This window comes from Cryptomeria japonica, chromosome 1 (assembly GCF_030272615.1).
Source record: "Cryptomeria japonica chromosome 1, Sugi_1.0, whole genome shotgun sequence".
NCBI classification, from domain to species: domain Eukaryota; kingdom Viridiplantae; phylum Streptophyta; class Pinopsida; order Cupressales; family Cupressaceae; genus Cryptomeria; species Cryptomeria japonica.
Window position 1 is genome coordinate 403,580,346 of NC_081405.1, and position 26,236 is coordinate 403,606,581.

The window sequence follows — 26,236 nt, forward strand, 5'->3', positions numbered from 1 at the left end:
TCACTTTAAGTGGACAAAGGAAACCAATAAGGGGTTTGAAATGTTGAAAGCCAAGATAGCAAAGCTGCCAACCCTTAGATTGCTTGATTTAAATCAATTGTTTATAGTAGAATGTGATGCTAGCCAAAGGGCAATAGGGGTAGTTTTAAGCCAAGAGAGTCATCTTATAGCCTTCTTCTCATAGAAGTTAAATGAAGCTAAGAAAAGGTACTCCACATATGACTTGGAGTTGTATGCAATGGTACAAGCATTGAAGAAGTGGCGTCATTACTTGTTGCCCAAATAATTTGTAGTTTTCACTGACAACCATGCCCTTAGTTTCCTCAATGGGAAAGAGAAGTTGAATCAGTGACACCTAAAGTGGGTCGAATACCTACAATCCTACACCTTCACTATTAAGCACAAAAAGGGCACAAAAAATAAGGTAGTTGATGCATTAAGTAGGGGAGTCATGACTATACAGGAGATACAATTGCAAAGTGTAGGTTTGAGTGAGTTAAATGACCTCTATAAGGATGATAAAGATTTTGCAGAGATATATAGTGTTAATTTTTCTAACACCTCACATGTCTCTTATTTAGATTATATGATACAGGAGGGTTTGTTATTATAAGGACATCTTCTTTGCATACCCCAATGTTCTATGAGACAAAATATTATCCAAGAAAATAATCAAGGGGGTCTAGGGGGTCATTTTGGCATAGATAAGACTTTGGAGCACATTGCTAGGTTTTATTATTGTCCTAAGTTGCAATAAGAAGTGAGAAGGTTTGTAGAGAAATGTACAATTTTCCAAAGAGCAAAAGGATAATCAAGTAATGCAGGTCTATACCAGCCCTTGGTCATCCCTTAGAGGCCTTGGGAATGTTTGAGCATGGATTTTGTATTAGGCTTCCCAAGAAATCCAAGGGGATTTGATAGTGTGTATGTGGTGGTAGATAGGTTCAGAAAAATGGCACATTTATACCTTACAAGAGCACCAATGATGCCACCTATATTCTAGGCCTCTTATTCAAGAAGATAGTCAAAATTCATGGTCTCCCAATCAACATTGCTAGTGATAGAGATGTGAAGTTTCTAAGCCACTTTTGGAGGACACTTTGGAAAAAGTTGGGCACCAAGTTATCCTTTTCATCTACCTATCATCCTCAATCAGATGGTCAGATAAAGGTAGTCAACAGATCATTGGGTAACTTGCTAAGATGTCTTACAAAACAATATGGGTAGACTTGGGATTTAGTACTCGGTCAGGCAGAATATGCATACAATGACTCGGTGAACCGAAGCACAGGTAAAAGTCCCTTTGAGAAAGTGTATGGATTTCATCCTAGGGGAATATTAGAGCTTAGAGATCTCAATTCTATAGCACCCAAGAGTGCACAAGGTGAGAAATTTGCAGAAGGTATTAAAGAAGTGCATGATAAGGTAAGGCAGACCTTACAACATAAGTTCAAGCAATATAAGGTAAAGGCTGATAAAACAAGAAGGAATGTACAATTTAAAGTTGTAGATTTAGTGTTAGCATATCTAAGGAAGGAGAGACTTCCAAAAGGGCAGCCAACCAAGCTAATGATGAAAAAGATTGGACCTCTCAAGGTGGTGCACAAATATGGACATAATGCATATGAAGTTGAACTCCCTCCCACCTTGGGTTTTTCTCCTATCTTCAATGTATGTGATCTCTATCTATAAAAGGGAGAGTCACAAACACATTAGTTGGACATGTCATCACAGGTTAATGAATATTGGGTGAGGGATTTTCCACCAAGCCAACCGATCAAGTTGGAGAGTATCTTGGACACCAAGGTAGTAAAGAAGACAAGGAAAGGAGTCTACAAGAATTATCTTGTCAAGTGGGAAGGGTTACCTGATTTAGATGCTATGTGGATGTAATAATAAAATATACTTCAACATGGAGTGGAGATTGCAGACCTCTTAACTCAAGGGAGTTGAGTTCTTTGTCCCAGGGGAGTATGGTGTGGGGCACCTAACACTCCAAGCATGCAATTTTGTTTCTCTTCTAACTTTTGTGTATTTTATTTTATGATGTAATAATGGATTAACCATTTGGGACTCAATAGAGCCTTGGTTGAGCTATCCAAATTTTGGGTTGTGTCATTTGTGTTCAGGATGCTGACAGCCTAAGAAGTTGAAATGCTAAGATAAATCATAGCAGTAGTACTCCAGATCATTGTTCTCATGTAATAGGGGTCTATTGCATTGTGTTTAGGTCTTCTATGATTCTTGAGCCCTTTCAGGAGCCTTGGAATGCACTAGAATGAAAATTTGCATCTCAGGTGTCAAAAGATGTAAATGTTGTTGAGCAACATTTAGCAAGTTTTTGCAAAAGTTGCATTTTTTATGATTGGCGTTGCAAAGTTGGTTCAACAAACTAAACCATCAGAATATAAGCCAAAATCTACTTCATTGTATGGGTTGGAGAATCTGGAATGCAAGAACAAGTTTTGTGTTTCTAAGAAATCTTGTTTTGTTCACCGTTTTGACAGTTTTCTTCATTTTTGTTGCTTTTGTACGGTCTAGTACGGACTTGATAGAAGGATCTCATTGTAAGGCATGAGAGTTCATTGAATTTACTTTTCAATAAGTTTTATTAGCAGGACTGATTGTCTTTAGTTGTAGAGATATCATCCATTCTTTGTAACTAGGTGTAAAACCCTTGCATAGTAAGGTTTAGGAGTAAAATGGCTCTAACCTGAGCATCCATTGATGGAACCTATTGAAATAAAGTGGAATGATAGGTTAGGTTCTGTACATAATTTTAGAGTAGGTTTTGTTGTTTTGCAAGCCTTGGTGGAGGAGCTACAATGAAACCCTAGACTCACCATTGGGAGTTGGTGAGTTAGGACAGCAGAAGATGTGCAGATTATGAGCACATGTAGATCGGTGGAAGACAAAACATCACATGGTTGGAAAACCCTTTGAGTTCCCTTAAAGAATCCTAAATTTTTTTGAGAAGATAGTTTGACTGGTGAAGTTTTTGAAGCACAACTTTACAAATCACCCGGGAAGACCAAAACCCTTGAAATTAGGACAAATTTGGTTCCCATATGTGCATGGAGAACTGGTGCAGGAGCACCTAGTTGAGCAAAACTCCCATTTTTGAGTATTTAATGCTTTTATGTTTGTAAGGTCTTGTGTTAGGTTGATTATTTTTTTTAGGTTGTTTTTTGTCATGTTTAGTGGTTTTGATCTCATTTTGGGCTCAAGAGATCAAATTGTGCCTTTCAAGCTGTGAATTGACAATTTTTGGCTAAATAGTGCAAAATTGCCAAAAAGGTCTTCTAATGCTTTCTAAAGCATTGAAACATGTTTTTTAGGTGTTTTTAGGCATGTCTAATATTTTTTAGACGAGTTGATAAGGTTAGATTATGAAAAATGCCCCTTTGAGCAAGAAAAGTTGTCATTTGGCTTAAAAAGTTGTCAAAATTGTCATTTTCTTGAAAAATGAGGTTAAGCCTTATGTCCATACTAGGGCATGAAATCCAACTAGAGAAAATATATAAGGCCTCCATTTTGTCTTGGAAAAGGTTGGTGATTGTTAAAACAAAAGGTTCTTCAATAAAATCAGAAAATAATGGCTTTATGACTAGTTTTTGTATCTTTTAGAGCAATGGTCTGTATTGTACCTTCTTAATCCATACTGTACCTTTGGGAAAGTGTTCATGGTACTTTTTTTAATGCTTTTTAGTTTATTGTGGCATTGGTTTCTTCAAAAAGTTTGATTTTACAAAATTATTTCTAAAACTGGGTGCTTGCTGCCCTGTCAAGGGTTTGAAGCTCCAAAATGACTCCACATGACTAATCCATGCTTGGGATCCCACAATATGGATTCAGTCAAGTTTTCACTCATGTATATACTATACATATGCTTTTTTTTAAGCCGAAATGGTGGTTGGAAGAAGGATTTGAGTGAATACTAGGCAAATATTGGTTATTTGGCTAGTAACATGAACAAAAACTCAAGATTTGCACCCAAAAGGCAATTTGGAGTGAACAAATGAATGAGGTAGAGGTTTGGACATGTGACCAAGGATTTTAAGTACCATATTGATGTATTATAGTAGCTTACACCTTGTAATCATTCTCATTTTGTAGACAAAACAATGAGTTCACTGTTTTTGTGAAATTTGTTGTCATTTTGCTAAATGGAATGCTTCAAAGCATTATCCACGCCTTGAAACACTAAAGGAAATGTAATAGGAAGATATATTGTTGTGTGGCAGACCTCATTTAGGTATATCTCCATTACAAACTCTTAAAATGCAAGTCCAAAAGAGATAGCAGCAGATTGACTAGTAAAGGGACAATTTTGTTTGTGACAATGACAACTTTGTTGTCTTCTTAATGACTTGCCAAGTGTTTGGCATAATGTCAATCCAACAAAGGTAGGGGAAGCTTAAATATGATGTTTCAGAGGTATCTAAGCAGAAAGGGAGTTTGAAACAAGTTTGAAGGAGGGTAACTATGGTAGAAGCACTCAAAACCCTCATGAAACCCTATGTTTATGCCTAAAATAGTGGCCAGTCACTAAACCCAGTGGAGGAAGCCTAAAACCACAAAAATATCTTAGCTTGGACTCATTTCACACCATCCAAATCATCTCCCATGGTAAATAATCCCATCGTTGGGTAGGGCAAGCAAAAAAGGGCCAATTAGGCCTCCACGGGCTAGTAGCCTATTTGTTGCATAACACACAAATTGGTAGTTTTTGTCAAAATACTAAAACCCGATTATGAGGAGAAGTTTTGGGCTTATGAAACTTGGTAAGAAAACTAACAAATAGTAAAGCAAGTGGTATTTGGAGCCTTGGGTAGTGTGCAGCCTCATTTGGGGTTTTGGATTCTTGGTTTTCTAGTTGAGTAAGCCTAGGCTATATGCCTTAAAACTAAAATTTGAGCATCAAACCTTGAAGAAAACTTTGCTGCCCCTCCATGTCCATGTAGAAGACTCCTAATGCATTCTAAAACAATGTATTGGATGCCAAGAGCAGGGGCTGAGTAAATATAGTTGGAAGGGTTAAGTATTTTGAGTAGTTTTGCACATGGGCAAGAGACATCACTAGTAAGGGAGTTTGCTAGGTAAGAAAACCATGAGCACTTGGCATCATGACCATAAGACAGATTGAACAATCATACACAATAGCATCTACAAGTCTTTGGTACCAAACTGATCCTTTTTGAGCAACCTAGCCATGTGAGTGCCTACCTACCAAGCTCCCTATCATAGTGGTATCAGAGCCAGCTAAAGGTCTAGGATATAGGGGTGAAGATGGAGTTAACAAAATCTAAGAAAGAGATAGTAGGTGCTTACAACAAGTGGAAAGAACTAATGTTTGGTGGATAGAAGAAAAGAGAGGAAAAAAGAGTTGAGGAAATAAGAAGTAGAAAGAATGAAGAGAGAAGAAGAAGAAAAGACACGAGATGAGTTGAGAAGTTTAAGAAGGGATTTAGAAGCAAATGAAGCAAGATTGAGGGAGCTTAAAGAGGAACTAGAGAAAAAGAGAAAGGAAGATGTTGAAGAAGCAGATGGTGCAGTAGTACACAATGGAAGTTTAGTGGAAGAAGTGACCCCAAGTACCATAGAAGGTGAAGTTAAAGAGGTAGATAGTCCATTCAGTGACTTTGGGCAGCAGATGCATGCTGAAGTGAAGAGTGAGCAGTAAAGAGTTGAAGATGAACCTTATATGGAAAAGGTTCTTGAGGATGAGCAAGGGTTAGAGACCAATGTGGCTGAAGAACATGGTCTTTATCCTGATGATGGAGTTGTTGAACAAATTAGACAAGAAGAAGACATGGTACAAGGGTCACGTGCACTTGAGAAGCCTATTGACAAGCACGATATAGAGATAGTTGTTACTGATCATTATGTTACTATAGAGGTCTACATGCATGAACACTATCAGATTGGTATTAGTCTTTATGAAGGTGTCATGACCTTTATGGGAGCAATGCTCTATCCTAGGTTACCTATGCATGACACCAAGCACATCTATTGGTCCCCACAAATGAGCACTTCTCCTCACTTCGAGATGAAGTTCATTGAGATTTCTCATATCTATTCATGGAGTTGTTCTTGGACTGAGAGTTTGCTGGAATGGTAGCTGATGGTATCATCTACACCTTATGAGCAGCTACAGCTATGGTGGATGTTGATTTTTGAAGCAAGGCCTAGAGTGAAGATGAAGGAAGGAGCTTTTCATTTGGCCATGCATGATGAAGCTGAAGACAAGTACATGCCAAAGGTCAAGATGAAACCAATTTGTTTTGTAGGTATCATTTCCAAGAGGACTTGGAACTTTTTCAATTTTGGGGAGTATGGTGCAGGAGCACCTAGTTGAGCAAAACTCCCATTTTTGAGTATTTAATGCTTTTATGTGTGTAAAGTCTTGTGTTAGGTTGATTATATTTTTTAGGTTGTTTTTTGTCATGTTTAGTGGTTTTGATCTCATTTTGGGCTCAAGAGATCATATTGTGCCTTTCAGGCTGTGAGTTGACAATTTTTGGCTAAATAGTGCAAAATTGCCAAAAAGGTCTTCTAATGCTTTCTAAAGCATTGAAACATGTTTTTTAGGTGTTTTTTGGCATGTCTAATTTTTTTAGACAAGTTGATAAGGTTAGATTATGAAAAATGCCTCTTTGAGCAAGAAAAGTTGTCATTTGGCTTTAAAAGTTGTCAAAATTGTCATTTTCTTGAAAAATGAGGTTAAGGAAGCCTTATGTCCATAGTAGGGCATGAAAAACAACTAGAGAAACTATATAATGCCTCCATTTTGTCTTGGAAAAGGTTGGTGATTGTTAAAACAAAAGGTTCTTCAATAAAATCAGAAAATAATGGCTTTATGACTAGTTTTTGTATCTTTTAGAGAAATGGTCCATACTGTACCTTCTTAATACATACGGTACCTTTGGGAAAGTGTTCATGGTAATTTTTTTAATGCTTTTTAGTTGATTGTGGCATTGGTTTCTTCAAAAAGTTTGATTTTACAAAATTATTTCTAAAACTGGGTGCTTGCTGCCCTGTCAAGGGTTTGAAGCTCCAAAATGACTCCACTTGACTAATCCATGCTTGGGATCCCACAATATCGATTCAGTAAAGTTGGAACTCATGTATATACTATACATATTCTTTTTTTTAAGCCGAAATGGTGGTTGGAAGAAGGATTTGAGTGAATACTAGGCAAATATTGGTTATTTGGCTAGTAACATGAACAAAAACTCAAGATTTGCACCCAAAAGGCAATTTGGAGTGAACAAATGAATGAGGCAGAGGTATGGACATGTGACCAAGGATTTTAAGTACCATATTGATGTATTATAATATCTTACACCTTTTAATCATTCTCATTTTGTAGACAAAACAGTGAGTTCACTATTTTTGTGAAATTTGTTGTCATTTTTAAATGGAATGCTTCAAAGCATTATCCACGCCTTGAAACACTAAAGGAAATGTAATAGGAAGATATATTGTTGTGTGGAAGACCTCATTTAGGTATATCTCCATTACAAACTCTTAAAATGCAGGTCCAAAAGAGATAGCAGCAAATTGACTGGTAAAGGGACAGTTTTGTTTGTGATAGTGACAACTTTGTTGTCTTCTCAATGACTTGCCAAGTGTTTGGCATAATGTCAATCCAAAAAAGGTAGGGGAAGCTTCAATATGATGTGGTAGAGGTATCCAAGCAGAAATGGAGTTTGAAACAAGTTTGAAGGAGAGTAACTATGGTAGAAGCACTCAAAACCCTCATGAAACCCTATGTTTATGCCTAAAATAGTGGACAGTCACTAAACCCAGTGGAGGAAGCCTAAAACCACAAAAATCTCTTATCTTGGACTCCTTTCACACCATCCAAATCATCTCCCATGGTCAAGAATCCCATCGTTGGGTAGGGCAAGCAAAAAAGGGCCAATTAGTCGTCCACGGGCTAGTAGCCTATTTGTTGCATAACACACAAATTGGCAGTTTTTGTCAAAATACTAAAACCCGATTATGAGGAGAAGTTTTGGGCTTATGAAACTTGGTAAGAACAATAACAAGTAGCAAAGCAAGTGGTATTTGGAGCCTTGGGCAGTGTGCAGCCTCATTTGAGGTTTTGGATCCTTGGTTGCCTAGTTGAGTAAGCCTAGGCTATATGCCTTAAAACTAAAATTTGAGCATCAAACCTTGAAGAAAACTTTGCTGCCCCTACATGTCCATGTAGAAGACTCCTAATGCATTCTGAAACACTTGGATGCCAAGAGCAGGGGCTGAGTAAATATAGTTGGAAGGGTTAAGTATTTTGAGTAGTTTTGTGCATGGGCAAGAGACATCACCAGTAAGGGAGTTTGCTAGTTAAGAAAACCTTGAGCACTTGGCATCATGACCATAAGATAGATTGAATAATCATACACAATAGCATCTACAAGTCTTTGGTAATAAACTGATCCTTTTTGAGCAACCTATCCTTGTGAGTGCTTACCTACCAAGCTCCCTATCAAGAACCCAGCTGCAGATTTGAAATATTGTTTGTAACCCTGAAAAAGGGTATCCAAAACTATAATTTATTTGTGGTCTTGTTTGGGAATTTTTCAAACTAAGTCCTTAAAACTGCCAAGGAAGGGCTAATTGAATTAGGCCTATTTGAGCCTGGTAGAGACAAAGAAAGGCTAGGAACCCATGGAGATGGGTTTGAAGATGCTAAAAGCCTTAAAATAATTCAAAGAAACTATGTAGATGTATTTTGAGTCCATTGAATGAGGTTGGTGTGTTGTGATCCTTGCAGGAGTTGTTGTAGCCTTAAGAGTGGTGTGTAGAGCTTGAGGTGGCAACCTCAATAGAAGGAGTTGATTGTCTAAGACCAGTGGCTATACCATGCAGGCAAGCTAAAGTGGTTAAGACCTTGGAGGTCTCAATAGAAAAACCCCTACTAAGTGCCTTTGGATGGGCTTGAGTAGTTGAAGGGTTGAGTAAGACAAGCCACTCAAGAAGGTGAATTGGATCAAGCTCCAAGACTCTCTGCATCATAAGGTCTCCAAATGATGCTATCCAATGAATCAAGAACCCAATGCCAATACTCCATCTTACCAAGCTTATGCTGAGTAAGGATACCTACATATAAATAGACATATGGATACCTCTCACCATGAACTCTATGATGGATAGGTTGAGTAATAGCAATGTGCTCCCAACACCAGATGTGTAAAAGTGCGCATCCTACAAATAGACTAGTACTATCATCAAAAACAAACCAATGAAGATCATGATACAAATGAGAAAGCATGCAAACATCCCACGCATATCTATTTTGATGTTGCATCATGCTCTAAAGAATCTCACCCCAACCAACAACAAGACCTCAAGATCTCCTGTCTGGATAGATAAATCTGCCAATCAATCCTGCAAGAATCACTAGGAGAGTCTCGTAATACATGATCATATCCTCCCATTGGATCTCTCCTCTAGAAATTCTCTCATCACCAAATATGGCTCTGCAAGCCTCTGTCCCTCCACGATCCTGAAAAATCATACTAGACTAACTCACCAGTCACAGGGATGTGGAGAATCTTGTAGATGTCCTTGAGTTTCACACTAATCTCACCAGTGGGTAGGTGGAAATTGTTATGCTCGCTATGCCATCTCTCTGCTAAGGCAATCAACAATCCCCTATTATGGGTAATATCGGGCATGTATAACAAATGGTGTAATCTGCAGGCATCTATACGTCTAATCTCAGCCTGTGTAAGCTCTGGCACTAAGTGGCGCATGGCTGGGAATTTCTCCTAACACTGGAGAACATTGAGTTTCTCTTGTTTAACAAGAGAGTTTGATCTCTATCAATCATCTATCATCTATCTATCAAATCAAAAAGATCGCTAATCTATCACATCAACAATTGATAATTCTTTTCAATGAAGCAAATTAGGCTATGAAATCAACTTAAAACTATCAATCATAGTTTTCTATCAATCAATGAGTTCAATCAAACTCTGCTATGCTCTTCATCAAAAACTGCATCGGTCTCTTGGAGCTAATCTATCAATCTACCAATCAAATTAGTCAAACATTTATCCTATCAATCAAAATTATCAAAATTTCTATCAATCAAGACATCAAATGAATACCCATCTATCGCATTTACGCAACAAAATGCCTAAATCAAATCATTTCAATAAATTTTAACATGAACAAAATCAAACAAATTCATCTAAAGCAAAAGTGCTAACACTTTTAACAAAAGCGCCATTCTATTAAACAAGGGCACTAAACCATTCAAAAGTGTAACCTTTTTAACAAATGTGCTAACCGACAAGTCAAAAGTGCTAAATCAATCAAATGCACTAATCTTTTTCACATTTGCATGAACACATAAAACAATAGCATGAATTATATGAAAGCACTAACATACCAAGCAAAAGCGGTAATCAAACATTCATATGCGCTAACTTAACAAAAGCAGAAATCTACAAAGAAAAAGCGCAAACCAAGAAACCAAAAGCACTAACACGTACAGTCGAAAATTGGAAAATTCAAAACACAACCTAAAACGTGTCAAAAATTAAATGAAATTAGTACGGAAAGTTGAAAGAAAGCTTGGAATAAGGTACATACCGGATAACCATAGTCAGGAGATCGTTGATATTGTCGAACATGCTCAAATAGATGGTTCTTGAATGGAATCACCATTTTGCCACCTCACCAAGAAAATTATTTTCACTCCACAAGCTGAAAAGGATGCAAATGAGAATAAAATTTACCTAGGTTAATTTTATAATCACCATTTGGAAAGGTAATTAATGCTTTTGAATGGGGCAATTTTATTTATTTTTCACAAATAAATTTAATTGAAGGATCTTTTCAATTATCGTGACATCAATCGCTTATCCAAATTTATCAATAATTTCACAATCAATCTCCCAAGGGGGCACACAATCAGGATTTTTTATCTCCATAAAGCGCACTATCAAAACCTGATTTAATCTTTGAAACAATGTAGTCTCGACATCATTTCAAAGAGGGGAAAAATGTATACACATAAAAATGGCTATGAGCGATTAAATAAATATTTTATATTTATTTAATAATTATTCTTCTATTAAATAGTTAATTTGATAAGATTAATTTATTTAATTCATTTCATGTCTTTCTATTAATTAATTTAATTGAAACGTTTTATTAATTAATTTATTTATTCTTTTCCTTTAATCAATTAATTAATTATCTAATATTTAATTATTCCTCTAATCAATTAAAAATATAATATTTAATGATTATTCTTCTATCCTATAGTCTCAAATATTAAATGATTTCTTAAATTATTTAAACCCCTTTTCCAACTCACCTTCCATCTCCACTTCATCTTTCCTTTGCCAACTCATCCATCATGTGGCTAAATTAATTCAACAAAATTAAAATAAATAAAATATTTATTAGCCACTTATCTTCAACTTCCAAAATAATTGAAATATTGTGTACGTACACATATTTCTTAACATTCTTCTATATTCTCTCCAACATCCCTACATCTTAGGAAGGAATTGAGTCCACTTGTCCTCTCATGCCTAAATCTTCTCCAACCATCCCTCGATTCCCTCAGTCACCAACCCAGTCAAGGTGAGATGAGTGACACTTGTCTTCTCCTTCCCCCTTTCTCTCAACCTTCACCTTTGCTCACAGCCATCCAAATTTGCAGATCTGATCATGACCGTTGATCTCGGACACATCATTTTATCCTCTCAAAAGTCTATAAAATTAGGAGTTTGAATTGAGAAAGAGTTAGTATTCAAGTTAAAAATTTGAGTAAAACTTATGCATATGTGAGTTTTATCTTGAAGCAATTAGCAATTTAGCATTTCTTATTTAGCATAATCATTTATCTTTAAATCATTTGCATTTGCATATCATAGTATCACTTAACTATCAATTATCATTTCATTCTTCATATGCCATCTTTGAATCTACCAGTGCTTGTCTAAGAGAAAATCATCTGCAACCAAGAACAATGGAGTTAGGACACAATGAGACTTAAATCATGAAGGTAATAATAGTGTTTTTATTTTATATCAATTTCATGTAGTTTCATTGGTTGAGTTTGGATTTCCTATAGCATTTCTTTTGTAATTTGTGAAACTAATATTTTGCAGGTAGTATTCTAATGATAAAATTAAAATTGACATACCAGTCACTATGATCGAGCTTTGCAATACCAAATAGAAAATAGGAGAACCTTTTCTCGCTTTTCTTCATCATCGGGGAAAGATGTTCTCTAGATATTCACAGCGTATTCCAGATTCTGAGAAGATGGATATCTTTGTCAATAACCTGATCCCTAAATTAAAATACAATATCCAAATATAGGTATACCCTCCATTCAACAAAATAGTAGATAGTGCCCTCAGAATGGAAGATGTGCTTATAAAGAAAGGAGATATATCACTTTGGAAAGAAACACAACAAGGCCCTAGTTCCAAAGAAAAGAACAAATACTGGAAATATGACAAAGATAACAACAAAAATGTTGTTAATGATGGAGTGGTGGATACTTTTAAATTAAAATCAAAACCTATAATATTTAATCTGGCTAACAGCACACAAGCCCTCAAAGCAGTAGAAACTGTGGTAGAAAACCCTACGAAGAAATCAAGAGTGGTTTAAAGAGAATCATTGGCTTTCAAATCCTAAACGTGATTTCACTCCTTTGGAGGAATCGTATGAATCATCTCTTAAAACTTTATTGGAAAATGATCTGATAACATTGTCTGACAACTCTAGACCATATGATCCAAAAGTTAAACCCAAATGGTAGAGGGAAAATGAGTACTGTGAATATCATCAAAATAAGGATCATACAACAAACAACTGCATGAAACTCAAACATGAGATTCAAGACCTCATCGATTCTAGAAAAATTGTTGTTGAAAACCACATGACTAATGCTAATCACAAAGCCTTCAAAGATCCTTTACCTGCTTATGAACAAGGTGATTCCTCAAAATCCAGGGGAGGTGCCAAAGTCAATTACACATACGCCAACAATGACAATATGATCAACATGATTGAATCTTCCTAATCTAAGTATTGCAACGTGATCATAGTCAAAGATAAACAAAATAAAATGCAAACTGCAAATGTTGTAACCCGCGCTCAAAAGAAGGTTACTCTGAAAGGAACTAGTTCCTCAACTCCTGATCAAACAATATCAAACCTATGGACTTCTTCAAATAGACAACCAGATATGATCACGGCTAAATCTAAGCAGCTAGCTTCATCATCCTCTTCTGGTTACAACATTGTTGAACAATTAAAATGAACCACTGCTCAAATCTCCATTTTTGAACTGCTTAAGATCTCTTCTACACATAGAGAGATCCTGGACAAAGCTTTGCTCACTACTAATGTCCCCAAATATTTAGATGTAGATTAGTTTTAATCTATGGTGGGTCACCTGACTTCGCCTCATTACCTCACCTTCTTTGAAGAAGGTGACAATTCACTAAATCATCTGCATAACCAACCATTACACATCGAAGCTATGATCCATAAACACCGAGTCAAATGTGTTTTGATGGATGGAGGCGTTGGGTTGAATATTTGTACCTACAATTTATTGACATAGTTGGGATTTTTTGAACATGGCATTGATCCAGCAAAGAAAATAATAATCAAAGCTTGTGATGAAGAAGAGAGAACCTCTAAAGGTTTGGTACTATTACCGATCAGGGTAGGACCTGTGGAGTGAGATGTTATTTTTTAGGTGCTTGACCTTCCTCTTTCCTACAACATCTTGTTGGGCAAGCCATGGATTCACAAAATGCAAGCAGTACCATCTACCTATCATCAGTGCTTGAAATTTCCTTATAATGGAGTTGAAGTTAATATTCCTGTTGATACAAGCTACACCTGTAGTGCATTAAAACAGTGTACTAATACCTTTGTTCCTCATAACAGAGCAACCTCTACAACTGAAAGTTCAAAAACTTTGATGAAAGACTTAGAAAATAAATTGAAAATCATAGGTACTGGCATGGATGGATACAAGATAGAACCTGTACTTTCACTAATATCTCTTCCTCCATCGCCAAGAGAGTCTGGAAAACCATCTGAGGCTATGAAGCAACAAACTTCAACTCCAAATTTCATTTATGATGGTATTTTTGTATAGTCCTCTACTTACTTTGCAGATGAAACAGAAGAGGAGGTTGTTCTCAAATGTCCCTTTAGAGAAGAAACTGAAAACAAAGAAGTGCAACACTGTGAGATTTCCCCTGAACAATATGGTCTAGGCTATAAGATGATTCAATGCATGGGATTTTCAGGTACTGGTCCTTTGGGCAATCGTCAAGAAGGTATTGTTGAACCTATTCAGCTACAAACTAAGTCTACAAATGATAAAGTTGGACTTGGATACCATTTAGAGGAGTCATTAAATCAAAAACATACTTCTCATCATTAGTCTAAGTGGACGAAACAGATACTGCATCAAACATCACAGGAAGTAAATACTCAAAAAAATTAGGAAGAGTATGAAAAAGAACAAGAAGAGCTACCAATCAAGAGAGAAGAAGAAGTTTGTAACCAAGTTCCAACTATATCAGCAATAACACTACAAGGAGTAGAACTCCCAGAAGATATGAGAGAAGAGATAGAAGGAATTAAAAAATTGTTTGCACCACTAAACATTTTGGTCACATAAATAGGAAGAATGCAAGTAGATGATTCAGAAATAGACTTGAATGAGTATGAATGGGGTCTAGAACCTTTATCAGATGCATCTACTAAAGAAACTCTTGAAGAACCTAGTGATATCATAGATGAAGCACAAGAGATAGTGTGCTTAAAACTGCAAAAGGAAATAGAGGAAATTAGACTAAAAAGACAAGAAGACTATGAACAACAATTGAAAGTAGGAAGAGCACAAGAAAATTCTTCACCTACTATATCTCCCTCTATTGAGATAGAGAAAAACAGGTATGGAACTACAAATGAAGAATTGGAGGTTACAGAAGCAGGGCCAGTCATTAGTCCAGAGGAAGTTGAATGGAAAAGATGACAAAGACTAAGAGAGTCATCAAGGTTATGTCAATAGGTATGTCAACTACAAGTGATCAATGAACCAAATCATGAAGGAACTTGCAGCATCAAAGATGTAGATATTGATACTATACATTCTTTCACTAAGCCACTTGAAGAAGAGTCAGAGGCTTCATCTTCTGACTTTGATCACTTTGAAATAAGATCTATTTATGACATTACCTATTCGACACCAAACTATGAATACTTCATCATGAATGTCAAAACTCTATCTATTGAACCTGTTACTGTCGAACCATGATATGTAGTCCAGTCTGAAGTAGAGGATAGTGCTAGTGGTAGGTCTATTGGGTTAGGTTCCCTAAATATGAACGTAAACTTTGATAATCATGTTCTAACTCTTACTGGTCTCGAGATGCTTACGTAATGTAGTCTTCTAGAACTCAACGTGTCAGTTCGAGGTTGTGATGACAATAATGTCAATTCCCTTTAACCTGTTAAATCTTTATCCCTGGTATATCCTGAGCTTATTGACTGTACTCTCCAAGATCAACCTTTGAATATACCTACCTTTGCCAACGACTATGCATTCACCTGTTATCTTAATGCAGTTGAACAAATGGACTCTTCCACTAGTGAACAAAGTGAGAACATGACAGTAGTAGATGTAAAGTATCTTAGTCGCAAAAATAAAATAAAATAAGAGTTCTGAAGGCAAAAACAACACGGTGGCGATGTCAGAATAAAAAATAATAAAAACAAAGGGCATACCTAACTGTGAAAACCTCTTTGAGGCACCTGGAAGTGAGATACTTGAAATTTTGCCTTATCACTTTCAAGACCAATCATTAGTGCTAATTGAACCTACACATCAAGTAAACATTGGAACAGAAGAAGCTCAACACACCATACATGTAGCTCAATCCTTATCAGCCGAATAACTAAAACAATTTGTTGATTTCTTCATGGAAAAGAAGATCGATTTTGCATCCTCATGTTGCATTACTTGTTAAGGCTGAGCTAGAAAAATTACTAAAATTTGGATTCATCAAAGCAATTTATTATGTTGAGTGGATATCTAATATTGTACCTGTTTCCAAACCTGACAAATCAATACGTGTTTGCACAGATTTTAGAGATTTAAACAAAGTTTGTCCAAAAGATGATTTTCCACTCCCCAACATAGACATAATAGTAGACATGAATGTTGGCTATGAAATGTACTCTTTAATGGATGGTTTTTCCAGATACAATCAGATCAAAATTGTACTTGAGGATCAAGAGAAAACAACATTCACCTGTGCATGGGGAACCTTCTACTAGAATGTAATTCCCTTTGGCTTAAAGAATGTAGGTGCTACTTATCAAACAGTTGTAACAATAATTTTTCATGATATGATACACAAAAATATGGAGGACTATGTTGATGATACTCTAGTCAAATCTATGAAAAGATCAATGCATCTATCAGGACTAGGTCCAATATTAGACAAGATGGGAAAATTCAAACTCAAACTAAATCCTAAGAAATGTGCATTTGGGGTTACATCTGGTAAGCTCCTAGGATACATTGTTTCAGCAAAAGGAATTGAAGTGGATCGAGAAAATGTTAAGGCTATCATGGAAATGCCACCTCCAAAGAATGTCAGTCAAATGAGAAGTTTACAAGGGTGGCTCCAATCAATGAGATGCTTCAATTCTCAGCTAGCAAATAAGGCTCAACCATTCACAAATGCATTACAGAAAAGAGTTACATACAACTGGAATGAAGATTGTGAACATCACCTAAAGAAAATCAAGGAATATCTTTCTAATCTACCTATATTGATGCCACCAATTCAAGGCAAGCTCTTGATTCTCTACATATCAGCTATTGATACATCACTGAGGTCACTTCTGGCACAACTGGATGAGAACAAAAGAGAAAGAGCTATATACTATATCAGCAAGATCTTAGTGTCCTATGAGGTGAACTATACTATCATAGAGAAAGCTTGTTTGGCATTGGTCTTTGCATCATAGAAATTAAGACACTACATGCCAGCACATTCTATCAAACTGATGGCTAAGATTGATCCGCTCAAATACCTTCGAAGCAAAGCAACACTTATAGGAAGATTGGCTAAATGGGTTATGGTTCTTACAAAATTTAATACTGAATATATAGAACACAAAGCTATCAAAGGATGGGTCATTGCAAATAAAATTGTTGATACTCCCCTTAAAGACAATCAACCTTTGCACATAGAGTTTCTAGATGAATCCATCATGCACCTTACTCAGAGATCCTGAAAAATGTTCTTTGATAGATATTTCACTCAACAAGGTCCTGGTGCCGGAATACTTTTTATCACTCATCAGAGTTATTCAATCCCAAAGGCGTACAAGATTCTCTTTCCTTGTACCAACAATATTGCAGAATATGAAGCCTTGGTAAATGGAATCAAGCTAGCTATCGAATGGAAGGTTGTTGAGTTATACATCTATGGAGATTCTTAGCTGATAATCAATTAGATCAATAATATATATCAAACTCGAGATAAGAAACTGATGCCCTATAAAAGAATGGTTGATGACCTCAAGAAATACTTTACCTTTGTATCATTTTAGCAATTTCTAGATCAGCAAATAGAGTAGAAGATGCTATGGCTACCTTGGCATCTATGCTATAGCTAAAAGAATCTGAGTTCTGCTATGAATTCCTAGTGGAAGAGTTACATTATCCTACTTATGATTCCCCTGAGTCCCAGATGGTATGTTTTATCATTGGACATGATTCATCTCGCTATAGCCACATTTACTCTTACTTGCATAACCAAATTATCCCTGCTAATCTTACACGTAATGAGAAAAGAAACCTAATTTGAAATGCTTCATGGTATGTCATCATCGCTACTGATCTATACAGGCGAGGTTTGGATAGTACTTTTCTTAGGTGTCTAGAAACTGAAGAGTCCCAATGTGTGTTATCTAAATTCCATGAAGGTGTTTGTGGATCTCATTCAAACGGTCTTACTCTGGCTTGAAAACTGCTAAGGGCTTGCTACTATTGGCCAAATATGGAGAAAGATGTTATAAAATTTGCTAAAACTTGTGAGAAGTGTCAACTACATGGAAATCTCATACATGCTCCAGCAAGGGATGCAATACCTTTTATCACACATTGTTCTTTTCAACAATGGGTGTTTAACCTCATTGGCCAAATCTATCCTGCATCATCTAATGGACACAAGTTTATCATAACTACCACTAAGTACTTCACTAAGTGGGTTGAAGTAGTTCCACTAATCAAAGCAACCAGTAAACAAGTAGCTTTGTTCATCCTTAACTATATCATCTGTAGGTATGGAATACCTTCTTCAATTGTGATTGACAATGGAGGGCAGTTCAAAAACAAAGATCTAGATGAGCTCTGTGAAAAGTTCAAAATCAAACAACACTAGTCATCCATATACTACCCTCAAGATAATGGACAAGTTGAAGCATCTAACAAAAAATTGTTGACTATCTTGCACAGAACGGTCAACAAATTTGGAAAGGATTGGCATTTGTAGCTCACTCCTACACTATGGGCTTATAGAACAAGTAGCAGAACACCTAATGGGGCCACACCTTTTTCTTTGGTGTATGGATCCGAAGCAGTCTTGCCTATTGAGCTGAAAATACCTTTTTCTTTGGTGTATGGATCCGAAGCTCGAGTTGTTGGATGAACGTCGGCAAGTGGCATTTGATAATTTGAGAGCGTACCAAAAGAGAATGTCTAGAGACTATAACAATAAAGTTTGACAAGAGAATTTCAGGTTGGTGACCTTGTTTTGAGAGAGAATCCTAAAAATCAACAGTTTCAAGACAACAAAGGGAAGTTTGAACCCGACTGGCTCCCTACATTATTACTTTAGTCTTTGGCTCTGGTGCTTATCAACTCTCAACATCAGAAGGAGAATAGCTCCATGAACCGATCAACACTATCCACTTAAACAAATTCTTCACTTAGTATTCTCTATTCCAGCAACCTGTACAATGAAAAAGTCCTGAAAAAAATCCCAAAAAAAAAAAAAATCCTGAAAAATAAGAAAGAAATATATATATATATATATAAAAAAAATCAAATGCCTTGGTGAAAACCTAGTAAACAGGCGCCTCTTGTACTCAAGCACTCCATCTATCAACGCAAATTTGGCATTTCCTATTTTCATTCCTACTTTCCTACATCTTTTCTTTCACTTGTACATATCTTTTGGTTGCTTTTGTGACATCCTGGTTCTTTTGGAACCCTCATGGATTGAAACCGATCAACGTCCTAATTTAGGATAATCAACTGATCAATTTACATGTCCTAAGCAGTTTAACCAAATCATCTTTCTATCGGTAGTACCAGGTCATCCAATATGAGTCAATCACTTGTCTCCTATCCACTATAGAGTTTTATCATTGAGTAAACAAGCAAAACAAGACTACTAAAAATAATCATTAAACTGTTTGAGGTATGATTGAAATTTTCTTTGTGTGTTGTCTTTTAAATTGGTTTTCAATTATTATTCCCTCTGAGTAACTTAGGGAAGTCTATCTTGACTAAGAGGAGCAAGGATTGGGGGCATAATACTTTTCTTTGTTTTCTGCTTATAGGAATGATTTCAATGATCTGGAAACATCTAATGAGTTGGGTGTCTGTGATAAATGCCTTCACATAAAGGTGAAATTGCAACACATACCTCGACTCCGCTTATTTGTATGCTACAAGGAGGTTGGGGTCATTTCTTTGTTTGTTTTGAGGGAATTTCTTTAATGTGCAATCCGGATGCATGCGTAATTTGTCCAAGGATATGAACGATAAAAGGGTCATTATGGACAAGATAATTAATATTGCATATAAAAAGGAAGGAACTCTATTTTACCAGCTATGTTTGTAAAACGCTTAGTGATGAAAATTAAGCATACCAAATCTAGTGACTAAGTTTAAGTTGCATTCATTCTAAAATTTTATGCATTTCAAGTGATTTTGGCATGATAACAATGATCTCTTTATCTTTTGAATGAAATCCTGAAGCAATCGTCATTTCTCCGCTAAGTGGTAACCTTTTTCATCATCGTTTCTCTAATCGAGTGCTTGTGTATTGAGATGTTAGCTGCAAACATGTGCATCTTATATGGATCCATACATTTCATTATATATTTATTTGCATTCATATTATTGCATGAAAAATAAACATTTGCATTACTACTTACTCATTTTCATCATTTATTTGCATATGAAAAAGAAACACAAAAAAATAACATCCATATTCATCCCCATTACATACATCCATACTGAAAATATATGCATACATGTAGAATAAAGCATATGGAAAGACATCTCATAATCAATCAACACAAGTACAATGAAATCAAATCAAGAGCTCATATATCTCATCATAATCTCAGTGTTTAAGAGTACAAATGATATCAACTATCATATACAATCTCTCATCGGAGCAAGAATCGTATAAGCTACAAAAATGGGGTATATAAAAAAATCTAGGAGGTTTAACAAATCTAGCTCTCTGCCTCTCCCTCATCGCCAGGTGGAGGAGGTGGTTCTTGCTGAATGACGTACTGTCTGGGTGCCCTAGCTCCCTCAGGTCGAGCCATATACTGAGAATATGGAACAACCCGCTGCGCTACTAGGATTGCTACACTATAAGCTGATATTTAATAAGTTGCATGACTCATCTAATGTAAAACATCTCATTGAAGGGCATCTTGCTCTGCTCTCATCTATGCAAGTTGTTGATCTTGCTCTGATAGCTGCATCTGCATCACTGTCAACTATGACTGCAAACCTATCATCCTTGCCCTTGAAGACTGTACTACGTATGGCACTGTGTGCTCTCTCCCCATCTCCCCCTCTCCACCTCCTACTCATCCCTCTGTTGCCTAACCTACCTAGGAACCGCTCTCTCCTCCTCACCTCCAAGCTTTGGTGCCCTAGAACCACTAGCCTCAACCCCAAAAGCTATCAAGGATCCATCCTCCCCTCTCTGTCATTGTTGACCTCCCGCTAGTTCCCTGCTACTACTAGCACCAGGATCACCTCTTTTCTGTCTAGGCACATCCGCTCTCTGTCCTTGTACCTGCACTCATCCCTGTACCTGACCTGGTACTTGTACCTGTGTTGGTGCATCCTCCTCAACCTCCTCTATAAGAGGCGCATGCCCTCTAGCATCTGTAAACTGACGAAATGGGTGTCTCTGAAACCAATCTTTATACTAGGGCAATACCCCCGCCTCTGCCACATCCTCGTGGTACTCCCTAGTGTAGAAGCACCTAGTTTTGAGTGCATTTTCTACATTTTGGTGTGTTAGTCTTTAGGTTGGTTTTGGTTTGTGATTAATGGACTACTCATAGGTCCACATGTGTGTTTCCTATGCATTAGGAATTTGATTGTCAATGGGATCATGCATTTACTCAATTTTGGCTTATAAGCCTAAAGTGGCATAAATGTGCATTTTGGTGTCAAACATCTTGAAAATACTTATTTGGAATTGAGACATGTCATGTTAGTGATTTTAAGTCATCCTAGGTGGTTTATAATAGGATACAAAGCATGAAATGCAAAAATGCATTTTTTGGCAAAAGTTGTCAATGTTGCTTGACAACATTTTACAACTTTGAGCAACTTTTTGAAAGTTTGAGCAAATCGGTGGTTAAGAAACTGATGGAGAGTTAGTTATGATCAAAATGACATAGAAATTTCCTGAGTATGAATGTAATGAGGTTGGTGAACGCCTGGAGAAAACCATAATACATTTTGAAGACCATTTTCCATTTTTTACCTTGTATTTTCTCAAAGTTGGAGTAGCAGTCCATACTTTGTGGATTGATTTCATTGTTATTCTTTGATAATTTCTTTTTACATGTTATTGTAGTGCTCAAGAAGCATTTGAGTTAGTCCTTTTTGCAATTTTTAATTGAGTTTTGATTTTATATTACTCTCGGCCTGAGCAAGGGTTTTAGAGGCCTAAACATGGTTCCAGCTTGAAGTCCTTTGAGTTTCCATCAATAGCCCTTGGGACTCGTGCCATGGAACCTTTGTATAGTGTACATTATCTTTTTTTTAATTTGGAGGTCATTGTAAGGCCATTGGAGATCATTTCCTAGGCGAGCTCAGTCATAGCCCGGTTAGGAAATGATTGAAATTTTGCAGGTGCTTGCAGGGATGATCAAGTTTGAAGATGCCAAGTGTTAGGAATGAGTAAGTGGGGTGTGGCAGAGCCTTTGTGGAAGTTTGAAGGTGTAGCAGATCATGAAAGACATTAAACCCTTAGAAGAAGACCAAAAAGACCCAAAAACCCTTCAAATATGTCATTTTCGGGTTCCGTACCTATACAGATAGACCTAGTTTCCTCACTTCATGAATCTCAAAACTCTTCCAAAATGGTACTTAGATCAAAAATGAGTTTTTCTGGCTCTTTAGGAAAATTGTGAGTAATTCCACAAAAACTAGTTAGGTAGGGCTAATTGGGGCTCTAGGGCTACTAGGCCTAGAAAATAGGGAAAAGAAGGAGCGATGGAGAAATGAGTGAAACCCAAACACAAAACTAGTTGATTGGTTTGGGAAAACCTTAATGACACTTGCTACAACCCCTACAAGCATATACTAGAATTTTGATAGAGTAAGGTTGGATTTGCCCTTGTGAATCTCAACCATGTCTGAGCAGTTAGTGAACACATTCTGATTGGGAGCACTCCTAGAGAGTTTGAAAGTTTTAATTGGTTTCTAGACTAGTCTAGAGTGAAGAGAGGCCACTAAGACATCACTCAACTTCTGCTTGGAACAAGCTTGACTCTCTTTGAGTACCCCTCCCCATCATAGTGGTATCAGAGCAACCAAGATTTGGGAAGAAGCCAGTACATGACAGACACTGAATCAGTAGGAGAAAATAGTCTAAGGATGGTGACCAATGCAGAGTTTAGCTAAGAAGGTAGAAGATCAAGAGGAAGAGAATAGACTCCTCAAGGAAAGATTACTACAATTGGAGAGCGAACTAGACGCAGTTGAAGACAAGACTAAGAAAGTGACAATTAAGGTCAATGAAGGGAAGGGTAAAGAAGTTGTAGAAGAGGATAGAACACCTGAAACAGACCCTATTCTACCTGAAGAACCTTTCCTTAGAGAAATCAAAGCCTTAGGAGGAAAATCCTTGGAAGGAGTGCCACTTTTTTGTGGAAAAATGGAACCAGAAGTAGTCATGGAATGGATTTAAGAATTATAGAATCACTTTGAATGTGATGGAATCAATGAGGCACAAAAGGTGAAGGTGGCCAAGTCTATATTAAGAGGAGCAGCCTTGACTTGGTGGAAATTCATCCAAGAAGAGAGGCAAAAGGAGGGTAAGAACCCAATAGCCACATGGAAAGGAATGTTAGCCAAGGTGAAAGAAGCATACATCCCTAAAGATTATGAGATCCAATTACACAAGAAGAGACAAAACTTGAGACAAAGAGACTTGCATGTGAGAAGCTACACTAAGGAATTTCAGAAGTTGTGTCTGAGATCCAAGGTGGTAGATGTAATACCCTAAAAATGGTCATCTAAACCATGGGCCCCTAATCTCGACAACATGACCAAGGTCCTAACCAAAGGCAATTAAATCAATCTTGAGCACATTATTAATTCTTTAATCATCAAATATCACATGGCAAATCAATTACTCAATATTATTTAAATATTCATTTAATTAATTGAATCATTTCCAAGAATATCATTTTGATCAATTATCCCATTTTAATTTATTAAATATCCTTGCATATTTAATTAATTAATAAATTTGCCATTTATTCATGCAAAAGGAATTAATTTATTACAAAAGAGGAATTAATTACAAAACAAGAGTTGAATTGAAATTAAACAAAAAGAATTGAATTGAGAGAGAAATCAAACTTGAGATATTATTTCTTTTTCTAAATTTAGAACTTGAAATCAAAAAAGCAATTTAATTGAATTATTGAATTATTCTCTAAAATTGGAACTCAAATCTTTTCAGAAAAAGAAGTTCACTTGCATTAAAAAGACTCTTTTCTTGAATAAATAAAAGAATTACCTATTTTTATCATAAATGCATGGAATTAATTTATTATTCTTTCCAATGCAACTTGGACTTATAATTTGAATGCATTTGAATTAAACTATAATTGGAATCTATCTCAAGGTTAACTAAACTTGATTTCTCAATTATTTTCAATTAATCCTAAATTGAGCTTTTCTCTGGTGATTCTCTATAAATTCAGTCTTCAGCTCTCATTCCAATTTACCCCAGAGATTTTTGAGAACACGCTTGGAGATTATTATCACGCTAAGTTCGCTCTGGAGTCATTGAATATTATTGTCATTTTTAGATTATTTGCATCCATTTTACATCCATTATTGCTTGAATTGATTATTTGCTTGAATTATTCATCCATCTTGCATCCATATTGTTAATATTATATAGATTAAATCCTTCATCTTGGTGTAGTCTAGTCATTGGTATTGCTTAAAAATATGAGAGCAATCTTATACTCGCATCTTTTAGAAGGCAATTAGTCGATTTGTTATGGTTTTTTACTTATTGATTATTGATTACTAACCATGCATATAATGACTTAATTGAAGTGTTGTGCTTGTAGCTTACAAACCGCTTTTTCACACACACATCTCTGGCGCCCACCGTGGGGCAGAAAACTACATTTTTGGGCCTCCAAGACTGACTGTTTTGTTTTTTGTTATTTTCCAGATTTCAAATTTTTTTATTTTTTGTCTGTACATCTCATATGACAATTCCCACAGGCTTAAATGACAAACTGCAGGTGTCGTATGATCAGGAATCCTGTCTCGTACAAGTTGGGATCCTGTATCGTATGATTTTTCATACTATCGTACGACTCTGTATTTTCTGGTTAAAAGGCAAATTTCATGATTTTTATTGATTATTCTGACGACTAACCCTGACTGTTTATTTGTCTATCTCAGAATTTTTCACAGCCTAATCAGTTTTTTGCAGAACACTTGTCAAAGAATATGCTTGTCGCACAAAGACAATATGACTACTGATTTGTTGTCTTTGCAGGTTGCCTAAGGAGAATAGACTAAACATCGTGTATTCTTTAAATTCATTTATTAGGAACCTAACTTGCTATCTGGTTAAAGAACAAATCTATCTTTTGTGTTTTTAGAGGATTCTGAGAGGTAGGAGAGTATGCTCTTGTCTTTTTCTAGACAATAAAAAATCTAGACCCTTGAGGCTTTTTCTTTGTTTGAGATTTGTACATCTTTAGCAGGCCTGCCCTCCTGAGGGATTGAAAAACTCTTAAAGTCATTATGGCTGGTGTGAGGGGAATGACCTAAGTGGGAACGGCTAAATGCCAAGTACTCCAACCCACTATAAAATAAACGTGATTTGATGAAAATCAAGTCAACAACAGTGCTCGGGAATAGCTCTCCTCCATACCTTAGAGTATATTAAACCTTGGTTTTCAAGGCTGGGAGACCTCTTAATTAAGTTTATACCTTGACGTGCCAAATGGATCCCTAACTATAACCAATTCAAAATTAGAAGCTACCAGGTTCACCTCCGAAAGGGAGATAATCTTTGTGCAAGAGAGATAGTAACTCTCCCAAGATACTTGTCATTTTGTGCCCCCATTAGCGTTTGGAGTCGGATAATACAGTGTTGAGAATCCATTGTGTGAGACTCAGTGGCCATATTTCAATTAGCTATTGGGTGTGTACCTGAGTCTACAAGCAAAGGTTTTCTTTCCTCACCAAATTCCTTAGGGTTTGCACATTGTGATTGGAGTCACTATTTATACTATGTTTTCTATGTTTTCATCTCTGAAACAAAAACTGAAATACCAAAAATTGGAGAAGACAAGAAACAACTCAGTGATTTGAAACTCTGTCCATGTCAGAAACTAGTTCAACCTAAGTCGGAATTCTGTCCAAAACTAGTCTATCCTCGTCAAAAATCAGTCCATTTCAGAATTGGTCATACTCAGTGGTCATACTCAGCAATCTAAAAAACTCATAATTTTAAGTCTCTTCCCTGTGAACAGTCGTACAAGTTTGATAATTTATCATGTTGCACTTGATCCTGTGTTATACGAGTCTTCCGATTTGTCATCCTATACCTGATCATGTGTCGTACGAGTCATTTTAATCTGTTGTCTGGTTTTGTATCCTATGTTGTATGAAACA